We start from the raw sequence: 17,422 nt of genomic DNA, 5'->3' as shown, positions 1-17,422 counted from the left end.
GTTTGTACCAGCTGCCAGTCAATGAGACTTCACAACACAGATCTGCTGTCAATTGTTATGAATTCCAGCTCTCTCCTTGACTTAAAACATCAGAACACTTAACAAAGAACAGATAAATGATCATGAAGAAGGTAATGTGACAAGTTTTCAAAAACATGTAGAATATCAAAAGATCCATTTCCAGAAGGAAAGACAGTACATTAAAGCTGACCCATACCAATCAGATGCTACTCCTTATCCTGCATATTTTATCAGTAAAAACAACAACAACAAAACAACCTAACAAAACTGACAGAAACATTGTGGAGAAGACTTTGTTGAGCCAGAAACCTCTTAGAATCTACTTTGTATAGATCCATGTTTTGTTTTGTTTTGTTTTTCCTCTCATAAAGATTTCTGGATGAATGGGAAGACATGCAGCTAATGAAATGATTAAAAGTAAACTTTAATTGGAGTTTTAAAATAAAACAAGAAAGTCAGCAGAGAAGTGACAACTTCATTATTTTTCAAGTGGAAGATCAAACAGTGATAAAAAGGAGAAGTATTATATGTCACTGTTGTAATTTATCATTCACAGATGAATTCATTATCTGGGACATCTCTAAATATTAGTACAATTTACGCACACAAAGGTATGCTGAGAAACAGTTCTTTTTTGGTTCACATATTTTGCATAATATTACCAATTTGTTACTTATGCAACTCATTATTGCAATCAAACTATAGGGTACTTCATGTGTCTGTTTTAAGATACCTGTTTTTCAGTATCTATAGTCCTAATTCAGCAAAGCCTTTATGCATGTTCTTAAATACTTTGCTGAATTGGGACCTATGTGACTCTATTTGCTTCAGGCAAGTATCGCTCTGTGTTGAGAACAGATCCTGAAGTCCTTGCTCTGTCAGAACTCCCAATGGGACTAATTTTGCAGACTTAATTAGCATCTATGAGACAGATATGTACACTCTGCCAGCTGATTCCATTGTTCTCAATCCTTGTGTAGTTCTGCAATATCTTACTCAGGCTGTGAATTTCATCCCTTTGCTAATAATTATGAGATGATCACCGTCATCTCTGTGTTAAAAATAGTTGTGCAAAATGAGCCAAATTTGACCCTGGTTCATTGATTAATTTATTCCTGGACACTTACACTTGGGGTGAACTTGCCTCAGTGAACACACATGCATGTTAAAACACATCTCTAAAGAGAATATCCAGGGTGTTTAATCCATTGAGTGTGGATTTTTTTGTTTTCCAACTGCTTGAACAATTGAATTATACTAATTCAAATTATGGACTAGTGGTTTCTAAACTTTATAAGAACAGAATCAAATGTTGAAAGTAGATAATTAAAGAGTCTTCTCTCATTCAGATCCATTCTGTGTATAATTAAAACTTTAATCAACATACCATTGTTTTGCTTTTTTAAATGTGTTAAAGTTTCTCTTTGCCTATAATTTGTGTTTGAGCTCAAAGAGGTGTTTCTTACAGATTTGGATTCTAATCCTGTATTGGGAGCAGGAAGTGGGATGTGCATGGAAGCAGGAGTCATGGCTATTGATCCCAAGGCAGGAGCAAGGTTACTGTAACCGCTTGAAACAAGAGTTTTTAATGGAGATCAACAAGAAAAAGATAGTTCTGCAAAGAGTATTGCCACAACATACCCTTCCCCATGACACTGTTTATTGTAACAATGAATTTGTGCTTTACCCAAGCTCTAGCACTTCTCTCATCATATCATCACCCACCTATTAATCAATGTCACTAGGTTTAACTACAAGGTTAAACTCCTTTACTTGTGGCATATCACACAAACAATTCAGTTGGAAGAAAAATAAAACAAGGAAGACAGTTCTTTACAAATGTCCAGTATTTCCTTCAGTGAGGATTTTAAATTCTACTTGAAGATCAAGGGCAATGTAAACATACCAACACTGTCATTACTGCATTAATTTTTCATAAAGCAGCTTTATCCTCCTGGTAAACAGAGATTGTATTGAATTAATATCAGGTTTACAGAGATATTCTCTTATTGTACATCAGAAGAAAACTTAAGGGAAAGGCACAGACCAAAAGGAAAAGATAAAACTTTAAATAAGTTATTACTTTTCCCCCTCCTGAGTTTCACAGCTGTAAAAATATAGGTATAACTAATTATCATGTAAGTGTGTATTCTTTATGTATATGGGGAGTTTACATACTGAATAGGTCAGCTTTACATTTGAAACTGGAACCAGAACAAGAGCTGCTAGAGAAAGTATGAGGTTTTGATGAACACTCTGTACCAGACAGATATAGTTTGGCTGGACAAGATAGATCTAAAAAAAATGTTGTTTTCATGAGAAATGTATCTGTACTTGAGTTTGATGGTTTGCTAAGATTGCATGCTCTTCCTTTCAGAATTTGAAGATTGAGCAGTGTTTTTGCAGTTAAACTCAATGAGAGTTTTAGCTGATTCAAAGATTACAGGATTAGGATCTGTAAAAGCAGCAAAGAGACCTGTGGCACCTTGTAGACTAACAGACATACTAGAGCATGAGCTTTCATGGGTGTATATCCACTTCATCAGATGTAGATCTGTTAGGATCTGTAGACCTCAAAACATGCAACAGAAGGAGAAGTTTCTGTTTAGACTTTCTGTTAAAATCTGCTCAGAAAGAACTAAATGAAGTAATAGGCTGCATTCCATATCTAAACCTAGAGCAGCTGAAAATAAGATCATATAAAGAAACCAAAAAAATTGGGTCAGATCCTCAGTTGGTGTGAAAAGGCATTGCTCCATTGTGTAGCTAAATTACACCAACTGAAGATCTAATAATCTTCTTCTTAGCATATGCACTATGTGCCTCACGTGTCACGTGACCAGAATTCATCACTGAATTTGGTCTGCTGGTTGGTTCATTAACTTCCCCAGACCAGGTACTGATAGGGAGTGCAATGTGAACCCTGATCTGGCCAATGACATATTTGAGAGACGTTTTTCAGTAGGCATTTAAACAGATAATGCATTAACAATATTTAAAATATAACTATATAGAGTGCATATGATTATACTGCAAAATAAATCAGATTATAAGCCCTTGGGGCAGGGAGTGTGTCTTCCCCAATCTGACTGAGGCATGTGGGTGTCATCACAATCTAAATAAATAACTGATAAACCAATAATGCAGAAAGGGGAATCAACCTCTTGTGCAGACTTTTCTGTAAAACAGCTCTGGAGTGAAGAAAACTCACGGAGTTTCTTCTTAATAGTTCTGTGGGAGTTAAGGAAGCAGCAGGGGTTTCTGTTCCAAGAATCTGTTGATTCATAGAATCATAGAATATCAGAGTTGGAAGGGACCTCAAGAAGTCATCTAGTCCAACCCCCTGCTCAAAACAGGACCAATCCCCAACTAAATCATCCCAGCCAGAGCTTTGTCAAGCCTGACCTCAAAAACTTCTAAGGAAGGAGATTCCACCACCTCCCTAGGTAACCCATTCCAGTGCTTCACCACTCTCCTAGTGAAAAAGTTTTCCCTAATATCCAAACTAAACCGCCCCCACTGCAACTTGAGACTCCTTGTTCTGTTAGTCCTTGTTCTGTCATCTGGTACCACTGAGAACAGTCTAGATCCATCCTCTTTCGAACCCCCTTTGAGGTAGTTGAAAGCAGCTATCAAATCCCCCCTCATTCTTCTCTTCTGCCGGCTAAACAATCCCATTTCCTTCAGCATCTCCTCATAAGTCATGTGCTCCTAATCATTTTTGTTGCCCTTTTCTGGATTTTTTCTAATTTTTCCACATCCTTCTTGTAGTGTGGGGCCCAAAACTGGACACAGTACTCCAGATGAGGCCTCACCAATGCCAAATAGAGGGGAATGATCACGTCCCTCTATCTGCTGGCAATGCCCCTACTTATACAGCCCAAAATGCTGTTAGCTTTCTTGGCAATAAGGGCACACTGTTGACTCATATCCAGCTTCTCGTCCACTGTAACCCTTAGGTCCTTTTCTGCAGAACTGCTGCCTAGCCACTCGGTCCTTGGTGAACCTCATCAGATTTATTTTGGCCCAATCCTCTAATTTGTCTAGGTCCCTCTGTATCCTATCCCTACCCTCCAGCATATCTACCACTCCTCCCAGTTTAGTGTCATCTGCAAACTTGCTGAGGGTGCTGTCCACGCCATCCTCCAGATCATTAATGAAGATATTGAACAAAACCAGCCCCAGGACTGACCGTTGGGGCACTCCGCTTGATACCGGCTGCCAACTAGACATGGAGCCATTGATCACTACCCATTGAGCCCAATGATCTAGCCAGCTTTCTATCCATCTTATAGTCCATTCATCCAGCCCATACTTCTTTAACTTGCCGTCAAGAATACTGTGGGAGACCGTATCAAAAGCTTTGCTAAAGTCAAGGAATAACTGCTTTTCCCCTCATCCACAGAGCTAGTTATCTCATCATAGAAGGCAATTAGGTTAGTCAGGCATGACTTGCCCTTGGTGAATCCATGCTGACTGTTCCTGATCACTTTCCTCTTCTTTAAGTGCATCAGAATTGATTCCTTGAGGACCTGTTCCATGATTTTTCCAGGGACTGAGGATTGCAAGAAACCCTCTATTATTACTGAAATTGGTTGGAGTTAAGGACTGTTGCCTTAGGTGTTCAACACCTCACAGGACTGCGCCCAATACTTGCATTCCATTTATGTAAACTCAAGACAATCAAATAAGGTTTGGATACACATTTGGATGTTTACATTAAATATACTTCCAAATCATCACTAGTACTTCACAACTTCTGATTTATCTGATATCATTCATTGATATATGTCTGATGCAACCCTCTCCTGAGTACCATCAGGGCTTTTTTTATACCATTCTCAGAAGTAATACTCAAGTGGTAAATCTGGAAAATGTATTGTTGCATAAATACTTGATCATTATTACTTATTTATTAATTGTATAGAGAAAAAGAATACAGAAGTCACTACACAGGTTATAACCAAATATATTAAATACTAAGTTTGCTTGGTTTTAGAACTATGTGCATGCATTTAATGTACAGGATGCATAAAACAAATATTTCCTTTTTTTGTTTAAAAAAAAACAATGCTGTTATTGACATTATTTCTTCTCATTATAATCCAAACAGTCTTCAAGTCACTTCACATACATGTAAAAAATCAAATCTTATTACAAACAGCTTACTATATCATTCCACTGTAATTGGGTCCCTGGGGTGCAACCTGGACTGTGGGACTGCTGAATCCCCCTTACCTACCAACCTGGGTTGCTTCTCACACTGTGATGATGTTGCTAAGTCACAAACCTCTGACAGGTAATGTACTTACACAGATATCCACGGGCAGGGACACACCCAATGAGTTACATAAATGCTTTTCCCATCAACTCATGAACGAACAATAAAAAGGCTACAGCCATTTCCCCCTAGCTCCCCAGTCTTGCATTCCAGAACTGTACCATCTTTCGCTGGTCAGAAGCCTGACCAGTGTAATTTCATTACCCTGTCCTCTCCTCCCTTGATGTGGAGAGGACACACATTACTAGCCTTTGTAAACTGAGCTGAAATTTTCCAAGCACTTCAACCAAAACACACTATTTTAGATAAAATATAAGACAGATTTTATTAACTGCAAAAAGATAGATTTTAAGTGATTATAAGTAGCAAGCATAGAGATCAAAGTTGGTTATTTAGGAAATAAAAATAAATTCACAGTCTGAGTTCTACAGACTTAATGGGAAAAGGATCAAGCAGTATCTCACCCTGACAGTTGGTACAAACAGGTCACAGATCCTCAATACTCAGGCTGGAACTGCCTTTCACCTCAGACCACCCTCTCCAGTTCAAAGTCTTTGTCTCAAGATGTGTTTCCAGGTATTGAGTTGTAGGGGTAGTGAGGTCAAGTCATGATGTCACTTCCCTTATTTTATAGTTTTTTTCCAGCTTGCTGAAAAGAACTATGTTGCGACTTGGGGGTACTTCGCCATTGGTCAAGCAGTGTCCATTGTCTACCTGCTCTCCCTGAGAAGCCTTCGGGGACAGTTGTTGGGAGCATGGACTCCCTTCAATGGACCATCAGTGCATCTGGCTCCTCCATTGTTGAACCTGAAGGGCTGGATCTGGGTGTTCCCAACCTCATAATATATTTCAGTAACACACACATAGAAAAACTTCATAACTTCACACATAATGACAGCGCGTATAATCCAACAGGATATTAATGTTCAACAGATCAAGACTTTTAAAATGATATCTCAACAGGCATACTTTGTACAAAACATATCATAATTATATGACAGTGATGAATATGGGGTTTCCTTTGAGGATGCTGCTTTGAGGTACAGAGTGCCACATCATAAAATATATTGTACGGCCATATGATTGTTCCTTCTATGAGCATCAAGGCACTGTGAAAGAGGTAAGGAGTGAAACAGAAAGCTCCCTATCATTTGTAGAACTTTGATGTAAAACTAAATTGTGTTTTAAGGGAACTCATCTCACTAACAAATAGTAATATGAGGATTATAAGTAAATGTGTCATTTTGAAGTAAAATTGATTTTTTAAAAATGGTTATGAAAAGCTTACCAAATAATTGTATCTTTGAAATTACAATTTAGTTCTCTATCTATCCCTAACTAAGGACAAAATATGATAAGGGGATAATATCACAGAATACATTGCTTGTTATGTTTATCTGCAGGATTCTAATTATCTGCATAGTGAATACAGTAAAGTACTATTTTTCTATTTTATCAGCTCAATTCCATAGTTTCTCATTCTTCTTTATATAAGACTGCTTTCTGGTATGACTGTGCTCTGACTGGTCAAAATATAACTGACAGTTTTTCAAAATAACTTTTATTTGCTGAAGTTTGTTCTTTTAATTTATTCAGTGCTAACCTCCTGTAATCAGTAGAACAGAGCAGTATATGAGTTTACCACAGGTTAAGTTTGCCAATAATTTTCAAACCCAATGGGGATCAATGCAGGAGAAATTGTATTCTACCTACATTCCTGCTTAACCTTTACATGTTGCATCGTATTTGCATGATAGTGAGCTCAGTTTAATCACTGACATTCTTATATGATATCCTTCTTTCCACTTATGTTCAAGGAATGATTGATTTGAAAAAGGGCATTTGTGATGCTACAGTGAGGAGACTGCAATGATATACTTAAGGATCCGTTAGCATTTCTATTATTAAACACTATTTTCAGGGGTTTTATAGATCAATAATAAAACAAATTTCAGGTGGGGTGAAACTTGCCCCAAAATATTTCTACCCAGGAGCAAATTTACCTTTGACACAATTGAAAATGTAAAAATACAATAAAATGAAACATGCCTTCAACCAATTTGTGTAAAGGAGTAAAGAAAATAGGACGCAATGTTTGAGAAAACTTTATTGCTTTCCATTAGCACAAACATTGTTTTTTTTTTTAAAGGTTTTATTTGAATATTTTGTGGTAAAAATGTGAACTAACTGATTTTGCTAATTTCAATTCAATGGGATTCATGGATCAAGCACTATGCTTAGCAGAAAGCATTTGTAGGATCAAGCTCATAGTAATCTAGCAGGAAGATCAGCCAGATTTAGCTGAATGCCTGTCACAAGTATGTCAAACAGCTATATTTATTATTAGTTTTATATTTCAAGCCAATTGCACTAATTGTAACAGTATTGCTTATCTTGGATAGACCAGGTAAGTTTCTCTTAGCACTAACTATGAAATAGGCAGAAAATTAGTAAGAACAAACACATACCATAGGCTAAATTCCGCTCTCAGGTACACTGGTGAAAATCTAGAATACCTCTGTTGATTTTAGTGCCATTATCCTCAACTTACACCAGTGTAAATGCGGTCAGATTCAGCATAACATATTCTTTATTGATATGGAAGGTGAATTGTATATTGGTTTGATAATATATGATGATGATGACATAAAAGGTAAAGATCCCTTTGACCAGAAATTATGTTTTAAAGATACATTCATAAAACAGTGCAGGACAAGAGACGAAGAATTTTTTCCTTGTGTTTTTCTGTCCACCTGAAAGCTGTGTGCAGATCTTGGCACCCCTGCTAAATATAAGTAAGGGTTGCCCATAACTGTAGCTGGGACCAAATTTGAATGTGTAATGTGGGAAGGGACAACATGATGACTGAGGACAGGGGTCAGGACTGATATCAAAAGGTCCAGAAGCTGGGAAGAGGATCATCCACCTACTGGGAATGAAATGAAGGAAAGCAGCAGGAAAGGGTAGTGGGCTAATGAGAGCTACAATGGCTAAATGTATCTGCTTGAGGGCACTGTAATTTATTCCTAGCCACTGTAATTTGCATCCTCCATACCATGTGTAGATAGCGGAAGCCTTAAAAAAAATGCTTCTGCTCAGAGGTTACATCACCTCTCCCTTTTTCATGATAATCATACTCAATTATACTCAGGCACTCCCATTGTGCGTGGACTATTTAAGAGAGTTTGAGACACTCTCATCTGACAGAGATGCTGCAGAAAGTGTTGGCATTGCTTTATTCTATAAAAACAAGACTGAAAATACCCAGAGTAGGGCAATGAAGATGGTTAGATTTATGGTGGGAGTTGTTTTGTGATAGATTGCGCAAGCTAGGATAATCTAGATAGAGAGGAGGAGTCAGAGGGGGAGTATTTAAAATTATGGAGGGATATAGTGAAATCTAATCAGTTCATTTTTTTATGTTTTCCTATACTACAAGGCCAAAAGGTCACTTAGAACTAATGGCAGGTACATGCAGAACAAATAAAAGGAAATACTTCACATAGCATGTAGTCAGCCTGCAGAATTCTCTGATGCAAAAAATCAGAGAGTCAAATATTGTAGGTGGATATTGAAAAGGTTTGGTTAGTATTATGGCTGCTACTATTCTACTTCCATTGGTTTCATTGGGAGGAGGATTTATGCTTAAAAAAAAGTGTAAATCAATCTCTTGCAGTAGTGTGAACACCAATTTCCACACAGGTCAGGAAATAATTTTCACTTCTTGTACAGCATTTCATAACTGGCTGGGTGCATTATGGTTTTTTTTTGTTTTGTTTAGTTTTGCTTTGCACATCTATCTCCCCTCCTTCTGAAGCATCTGTTATTGCTCAATGTTTGGTCTGATTTAGCAAATTGTATATTCTTGGATGATTCTCCCGCATTCAGAAATAGTACCAAAAATAACCACATTTCCTTCTGAACACCAGCCTTTTGAGTCCATAATTCATGCAGAGGTCTCTACATCAACTTTTTATTGTTGCTTCCCTACCATCTCTTTCTCTGGATACTTCTGACATGATCATTTCCATTGTCTACCATCTTGAAGGCCAACTCTAAAATATATTGATAGTTGTCACAGTTACAGGGAAAGCTGCACTTTAGACTCTGTTTAGTCCCTCTCAATTGCACTCCTCTGGGGACAGGTTTCATGGCCTTCACTGCTCTCTGGGTGGAACCATGGATCTCTGTGTGGCAGCCCCCCCCGATTACAAACAATTCTACCCATCAGGCCCAGCTGGGCATGGCACCTGTTAGCACTTTTTCTCCAGAAGCCTGTGACAACAGCTGATTAAAGTGACTCAGAAACAGCTTCTTCAAAATAAAGCATTATTTATTCCTTCACGCAAAGGTAAAGAACACACAGAACAAAGGAATAAAAACAAAAAGGCCTGTATACATATTTCGCCTCACCTAAACCTTAATCTTTTCTTGCAAGCTTTAGTAAATTCTTTTAATCCCATTTACCTCATCTTTGGACCAGAAGAGAGCCTGCTTGCTACAGTTTCTGTGTTTATCAGCCTCTTCTGACTGGGCAGATGCTGACAACCCATTCAACCGTCCTTATTCAGGAGGCCAACACTTTGCCAGCCCAGTTGAGTTAGGCAGGGGCATTCCCCAATTGATAGACTCCCCCCATCCGTTCACTGACGGAGGGCTATCTCTGTCATTGTTTCATTCCTGTCTCCCCCTTTCCTCCTCCAACAGCCTCCTTTGATTTAACTCCTTGCAGTCAGGCAGGATGATATCAAACAGGTAAACTGAGGCACATATTTATTAAAAAATAATGCACACAACTCCCTCATTCTTCACAATACTGAATATAATTGGGAAGAAATTTTCACTCAAACATTTCTATTCCTGGCAACTCAAGACCATGTCTAATCAGTTTCAGCAAAGGATGAGAAGGAAGACCAGTGTTCACTGCATGTATATATGATTTTGAATTATTTAAAACAATTTTATATTACAAAAGGGAATGGGGGACATGAGACTACAACTCAGGAGATTCTGCATTGAGATCCAGCTGATCTGATTTCAAGAGATCTATAATTAAAAAGTTAAAATGCAAATGCTTCATATTCCTCTTATCCCATTTGAGTTGTTGAACACATAGTATATTAAGCTCATTTAGAAAATACCTGTGAAGGTCACCTTTATTAAACCATTTATCTCATATTCTCTTTTTTGGTTTCTGACTATGGGCCTGATTTGAAGTCCATGGACGGCAATGAAAAGACTCTCATTAATTCCAATGGTCTTTGGAATAGGCCTTTAATATAGTTGTCTGATTCTTCACGGTCTTGTATATTGTGTAGCCTTTTTAAAACTGTGCAATCTAATGGTCAGATTAGAATGTTAGTAATTTATACCAGCTGTGCAAACTGAATACACAAACTGCAAGGTGGCAAAGAATCAGTCCCTTTTCCTACAGTTGCATCTAACGTAGTTTATGTTTCATGCTAGCTGATAAATAGATTAGGTAGAAAGATAGATAGGGCTCTGGTAAATCTATTCCTTTACTGATGGCTATAGTAAACTGAGAGACATTTGTAAATCACTGTCAGATTAAATTTTCTGAATTGTATGCAGTGTGGTTGTAGCTGTGTCAGTCCCAGGATATTAGAGAAACTGGGTGGGTAAGGTAATATCATTTATTGTACCAACTTCTGTTGGTGAGTGAGACAAGCATTCAAGCCACACAGATCTGAGGAAGAGCTGTATGTGGCTCAAAAACTTGTCTCTCTCACTAACAGAATTTGGTACAATAAAAGATATTACCTCACCACCTAAAATATGCTCATGAAGTTTGTATCTTTAATTTTTCTTCTAGAATTGTAATTCATGCTAATAGCATGACCAGTACTTGGTCCTGCTAGTGAAGGCAGGGGGCTGGATTCGATGACCTTTTGGGGTCCCTTCCAGTTCCAGGAGATAGGATATCTCCATTTGTTATTGTTATGTTATTAATTATGGAAATTTCCAGAATGTGTAAAACTAAAAATACTGTTAAAAATATATATTTTCAAATGTAATTAACAAGTCCAGCTTGATATTTACTTTCCTATTTGCTATTATGCGTCTCAAATTCTTAATTTCTAGTCAGCATCTTGAATTGGACTTCTGTGGAGTGAATCTAACTAGCATGTTTGTTTTATCATTAATCTTGCTGGTCATTATATCATTTACTGTTCATTATAGCAAGAGATAAATTGCAGAAATGCTTAATATTGTTAGTTCAGCTTGGCTGCTTTCTTTAGTGACACTAATTCTACAGAGCAGTTGGGCAAAATCAATGTCTACTGCACCATTTGTATTAAATTATGCTTGTTATATGATTGAATCAACACTACATAGATTTTTCTCAAGTTAATTGATCAACTCCTACAAAACAAATTAATATTATACATCAAACTGAAGCTGAATTGTAGAGCAGAACAGAACAAACATCAGCACTGGAAGAAAGCCAGAATGCAGCAGGCCACACTGGATCAAGTAACCAGAATTCATAGCTATGGTCAAAAGGCCAAAATATAGTACAAAGAACTTAAGTTTTAACGTCTTTAATTAAATATAAAGTTGCAGATTTACAATAAAATTGACATTGTAACCCAGCACGTTCACAGGGAGATTTGTCCAGTTCTCTCCACACTGCTTCCACACTTCATTTAGGACCCAATTCAGCAAGCCAATTAAACGTGTGAGTAATCCCATCCCTATTCAGCAAAGCACTTAATGACATACTGACTTTTAAGCATATGCTGAATTCGATTTGACTTCATTGGAACTACTCATGAGAATAAGTGCTTTGATGAATAGGGGTGAGATTTCTTTAGTGCTTATGGTTTCTGTCATCTGGGAAGGCAAGAGGATACATCCTTCCATCTACTAGGTAGCTCTTCCTAGCTGCTATGAAAAATACCTCCCCCCGGTTCCTTCCTGACCGTTGTTTTCTCACTACTAAGGGTAGACTGTTTCCATAGCAGGTGCCACCTGGAACCTACAGTCACATGAGCCATGTTGTGTGCTCTCTGGACTCAGTTCCCTCAGTTTTAAAGGTCCAATCCTTGGAACAGAGTGCAGGGATGGATGCACCTGCGCTTACACCCTGTTACAGCCTGATATTGCAAACAATCCATTCCTACAGCCAGTGATCACTGGAGCACAGGACCACTCCAGGTACATCGCTTTCTTTTCCCCTGCCATGCAGGGCCGATGCAACCCATTAGGTGACCTAGGCGGTTGCCTAGGGCACTACAATTTGGAGGGCAGCGACTGCGGTGGTATTTCGGCAGCGGGACCTTCTGCTGCCTCTGTGGAGGGCAGCATTGCCTAGGGCGGCAGAAAAGCTGGCGGCGCTCCTGCTGCCATGCCCAGCAAATGCCTCATGCAGAAGGGTTCAGGAGCTGGAGTAGAAACAGCTATGCCGACTGCACATCATCTGGTTTATTCTCTTTCACTCAGGAAAAGCTGGCTTTCCATTTGCTTTGCACTGCTAAAGTGATCCAAATCAGGGTGTCAGGATCTGGCCAAAAGTTTTCACAAATGTTTTTGATACAATGAAAAAAAATCTTGCTCAAAAGAATATTTTTTTTCATGATACAGTAAACAGAGAATATATAATGGGCTAACCTAGGAACTAATTTTTTGCCCCTTCTTTTGTGCCAGTTACCATTTCGATTTTATGATACAATGGCTTGCAGTCATATTATTTGTGTGCACTATTGATTGTGCCAACAATTTTAAATACACGATTGACTATAGATGTAAACGACACTATGAGCAAGACCATGAATTTTTAATTTCTGTATTAGGTAGAGACTAGGATGATGGGCACTCTATAAATAGATAAGATCCAACAGATAGAAAATATCGGATGAAAAATTAGAGATGATTTGTAAAATTTGGCCCAATAAAAGAAGTTAAGCTAAGTCTTCATGTTCAACCACACTACATGCCATGAGGCATACTTTATATATGCTATTTCAAACCATCAACAGAAGTATTTTTATGCTATCAATTTTTCCTTGACATACATGTATATTGTCCTTTCTGCTTGTCTTCCATAGCTACCATGCTAAGAAGTTTAGATACCTATAATAAATGTTGATATAATCACAGCAATATAAATGCTAATGAACTCTATTTGGAATTATTCCATACTTTCTGAAAGCTGTCCGTATAAATATCAGTGTATGATAAAGTTCAGCAGTACAGATAGACTGTACTGTAACCTGATTGGTGACTTAAAGCTTCCTCAAAGAAATGGGATTCTATTAGGTTTATGTATTATATGCAAGATGCACTGGGAGTCTCCTTAGCTCAATGATAAAATATCTATTGCAGTGGGAATTAAAGTTCTCATGACAGCACCGCTGCAAAGCAATGGGTGTACATACTTTCTAAAAGTTTTGAGAAGCCATCCCAGTGAAGCCAACTATTAGAGAGCAGAATATGTTCTAACTCATTTTAATGCTCCATATATGCATGGTCTCTGTCTGGCTTTCAGTAAGGTTCCCTTTATAACCAGTCTGCCCTGGAAAGCTACTCAAGTTTTTTGTACTCAGAGTTAATTTTACACATTGTAACCAACTGACACTAAATGGCATGAGGTAGTCTCTAATCTGAATGTGTATACACAGCTGAAGCCTGCAGTCAAATCAGTGTTAAAAACGTGAGCATACTAGAGAGAGAATAACTTTTAGTAATTACGTATACTTATTGGCTCTTTATTTTTCTCTGTTGTACAATTACTTGTATCATTTGATGCCTTATGAATCACTATTGTAAACAACTGCTGGAATTTCTTTCCACATGCATTTGCAAGAAAAAAATTTCAGCCTTTGACCTCGAACAAAAGAGGCAAACAAAAAAAAATCTTCAATAGAAGGAAGCAGCTACGATTCAGCACATAGCACTAGATTTGATATCACTTTGAAATCTCCTTAAATTCTGATAGCCGTATTCTTTAAACAAACATGAAAAAATAGAACTTGTTCATTCATTCTGTGTGACAGAATACTTGATTTGACTAGACACACTAGATGCACTTTGACCTTTGGTCGGATAGCACTCTCACATTGCAACACTGTTCTTGTTGCAAAGCCTTAATTTTAGCTTTACAGTGATGTCTTTCACACTCTAGAAAAGAGCTGGGCAAACACTGAATATTTTCTTTGAAAATACAATCACATTTTTAAACGTTTGCTGCCCTTTTTTGTTCACTTTCTCAAATATTTGAACAACCAAGTTTGCTGGCAAAACTGTTTGCAAAAATATATTCCAAAGCTCTATTTATGAATATTTGTGGAGACCAATTTTAAATGAAAACACAAAAGAATTTATACTAGAAATACTTACCTGCTCATTCATTCAAAGGTTAGACACAATACCATGTGACTTACTTCACAATAACAATTAGCCAACAGATCTTAATTACCAAGTATTGAATACTTGCACAACATTGTTCACAATGCATAGTTTAAAAATAAATTGCAAAAAATAATGATTGACGAATTCTGAATAATAAATAAATTTGGGGACATTGCAATCTGCTCGTGGTCATTCCATGAAAGTCTCTAGTTTAATCAGATGTACTTACTTTATTATTTACTCAGGTCTGTTCCCTAGTTATCCCTTGAAAACAGAAGCATGTTTCTGAAGTACTGCAAATGGATGTATTCATTGTGAATTTCTGGCCCACTCATCAATTCAAATATGATCATTAAGTTCTCCTGTCTTACCACAACCTCTGTAGTTTGTACAGGAAGAGGGCTGGCATTTCTGTGGTATACAGTATCTCATAGAAGCAGCTTTGGTGTCTACATCTATCTGAAAGGGTTGCCTTTTAAATAATGGATTAAGTTCATCCATGTGAATGTCCTTAAAAACAGTAGTGAAGATATGACACACCATTTCTTCTGAATTATTCTCTGTGTATACCTCCTGGTCATGCTACAGGGAAAGCCATCTTCTTGCCTTTTCACCATTTTTTTCCTGCAATCATTTTCTTCTCCCTGTGTGCACTTTAAATTCATCACCTTATACCATACTGCTGATGAACTGGGCCTTTGGTTAAGGATGTACTCTGGATTTGTAACTGCAAATGCTAAGCCATATTTTGCTATTGATTTTTAATTAGAATTTATGATGGAAAACAATGGGGTTATTTATTTAAAATATAAGGGGACAATATGGCTCACTATGAAGATGTTTCACAATCTTTTCTCCAACAAGATCTAATTGCAAAGTAATAAAAGGTGAAATAAATGGGTTAAAAACTAGAACTTGTTAGACAATTTTCATCAAAACAGTTTTCCATTGCTAAATGCCATTTTGACAAAACTGATTTTTGTGTCATTATACAGATTTTGACAAATTTCCCATGAAAACAAATTTTCCCAACATGATTTTTGCTTGTTTGTTTTAGAAAAATGTAGAAATTTTTATTTGGAAATTTATTTTAGGATTTTTTTTTCATTTGAAATGTTCACATTTCTAGCAAGACAGAAATTCTGAACTTCATCTACGTCTGCTACATACCTGTACTTTCTATACCTACTGAGTTTGGAGGATCTAATGCTGCATACTAATACTGCTCGTAAAATGAGCCTTGATGTTTTGGGCTACATAGTATTTCAAATTCATTTTCATTAATTTCTTTTTCAAATTGGTTAAAGCAGCAATATACTAGAAAGAATTACTGGAAACATTTTAAAAGGTCAGATCTTTGAAATCCTTACTCATGTTAGGATTTCACAATCTGTAGTTTAGTCTGTTCTAATAACAATAATGGGATAGGTCCTTTGGTGGAGCGAACTGATGTAGCTCTATTGACTGTACTCGAACTATGCCCATTTACAGCAGCAGAGGATCTGGCTCAATCCATTGAGAATATTAATTAATTATTAAAATTTGTACAATTAACTTCCAAACTAACCAACCTCACAAATACACATGCTTAAAACTTGCATGCACCTGAGATCAAAGTTTGGAGAGAAAAAAAAAGACACATAAATAGCAGAGCTACACGGAATTGCTTCCAAATATTTGAATGAGACTTGCTAAAAAAAAGAAAAAGAGATTGTGCTTTGCAAATTCAATAGCGTTTGCTGTTTTGGCTCAAGAGAGAAAGCGAGTCTGAGAGCTGCCAAGATTTACATATTTAATTCAGATGTTCTATATGAGAGTGATAAAACAAGAGAGAAAGGTTTCAGGAGCAGACGGGGGAGGAGGTGGGGGGGGGCGAAGAGACATTAAATTTCACAAGGAAACATTTTAAAAAGCTGTAAACCTCTTTCCCCTAGGCCTTGCTGAAAGGCCTGAGCTCTGTAGACCTCAAAGGCTTACAGTAAATCAAGAAAATTAATTCAAAAGACATTGTACTTGCAGAGGTGATGATCTGCCACATTTGATTACCACAACACTTGATTCAAGTAAAGATTGCTGCTAGATTAGAAATCTTTTCCCAATGTTCTGGTGGTCTGGGAGGCCAGCAATTTGCCTATATGCATCTTCATTGTAAATGTACTACAACTGCAGAAAGCCCACATTTCAGTATGAATTGGGTTTTTGTTTGTTTTCACACCTGGTTTTATAGCCTATACAAAAAAACAAAAATATTCCTATTTTTGAACCCTGTAAAAAAGTTCATGTAAGTGTTTATATTGTTTTTCTTGGAACTGGCTCTCTTTACTTTAATTATACTTTCACAGTGCATGTGAGCAAGGAGAGCAATTGGTTAATGACAAGGCAATAGACTTTCAGCTTTTAAGATCTCAGGTCAAGTCTTGATTAACTTTGAAATGGAAATGAGTTTAATGTTTTTGGCCTAGTCCCTAGGTGGCCTTTGTCTGCATCAGAGAAGTATAAACCATAGTTTGTGGATGTTTGCTTATGAAATTTTAGTATTAGAATAGCAAGGATGCTGCAAAGAGTACTGGTAAATCTCCTAATGTTGGTTCCCTTGCTAACAGTCTTCTTGGTTCTTCTTGAATCTCATTTTTGCAAGGTTCACCTAAACCTCAACTTTTGGACCATGGAAAATAGTTTTAGGGTGGATTTGTGATTTCAGTCATATCATATTTTCTATTTTTACAATAGTAATCAAATACATAAAAA

Source organism: Chrysemys picta, chromosome 6 (assembly GCF_011386835.1).
Source record: "Chrysemys picta bellii isolate R12L10 chromosome 6, ASM1138683v2, whole genome shotgun sequence".
In the NCBI taxonomy this organism is placed as follows: domain Eukaryota; kingdom Metazoa; phylum Chordata; order Testudines; family Emydidae; genus Chrysemys; species Chrysemys picta.
Note: the sequence above shows the minus strand (reverse complement) of the source record.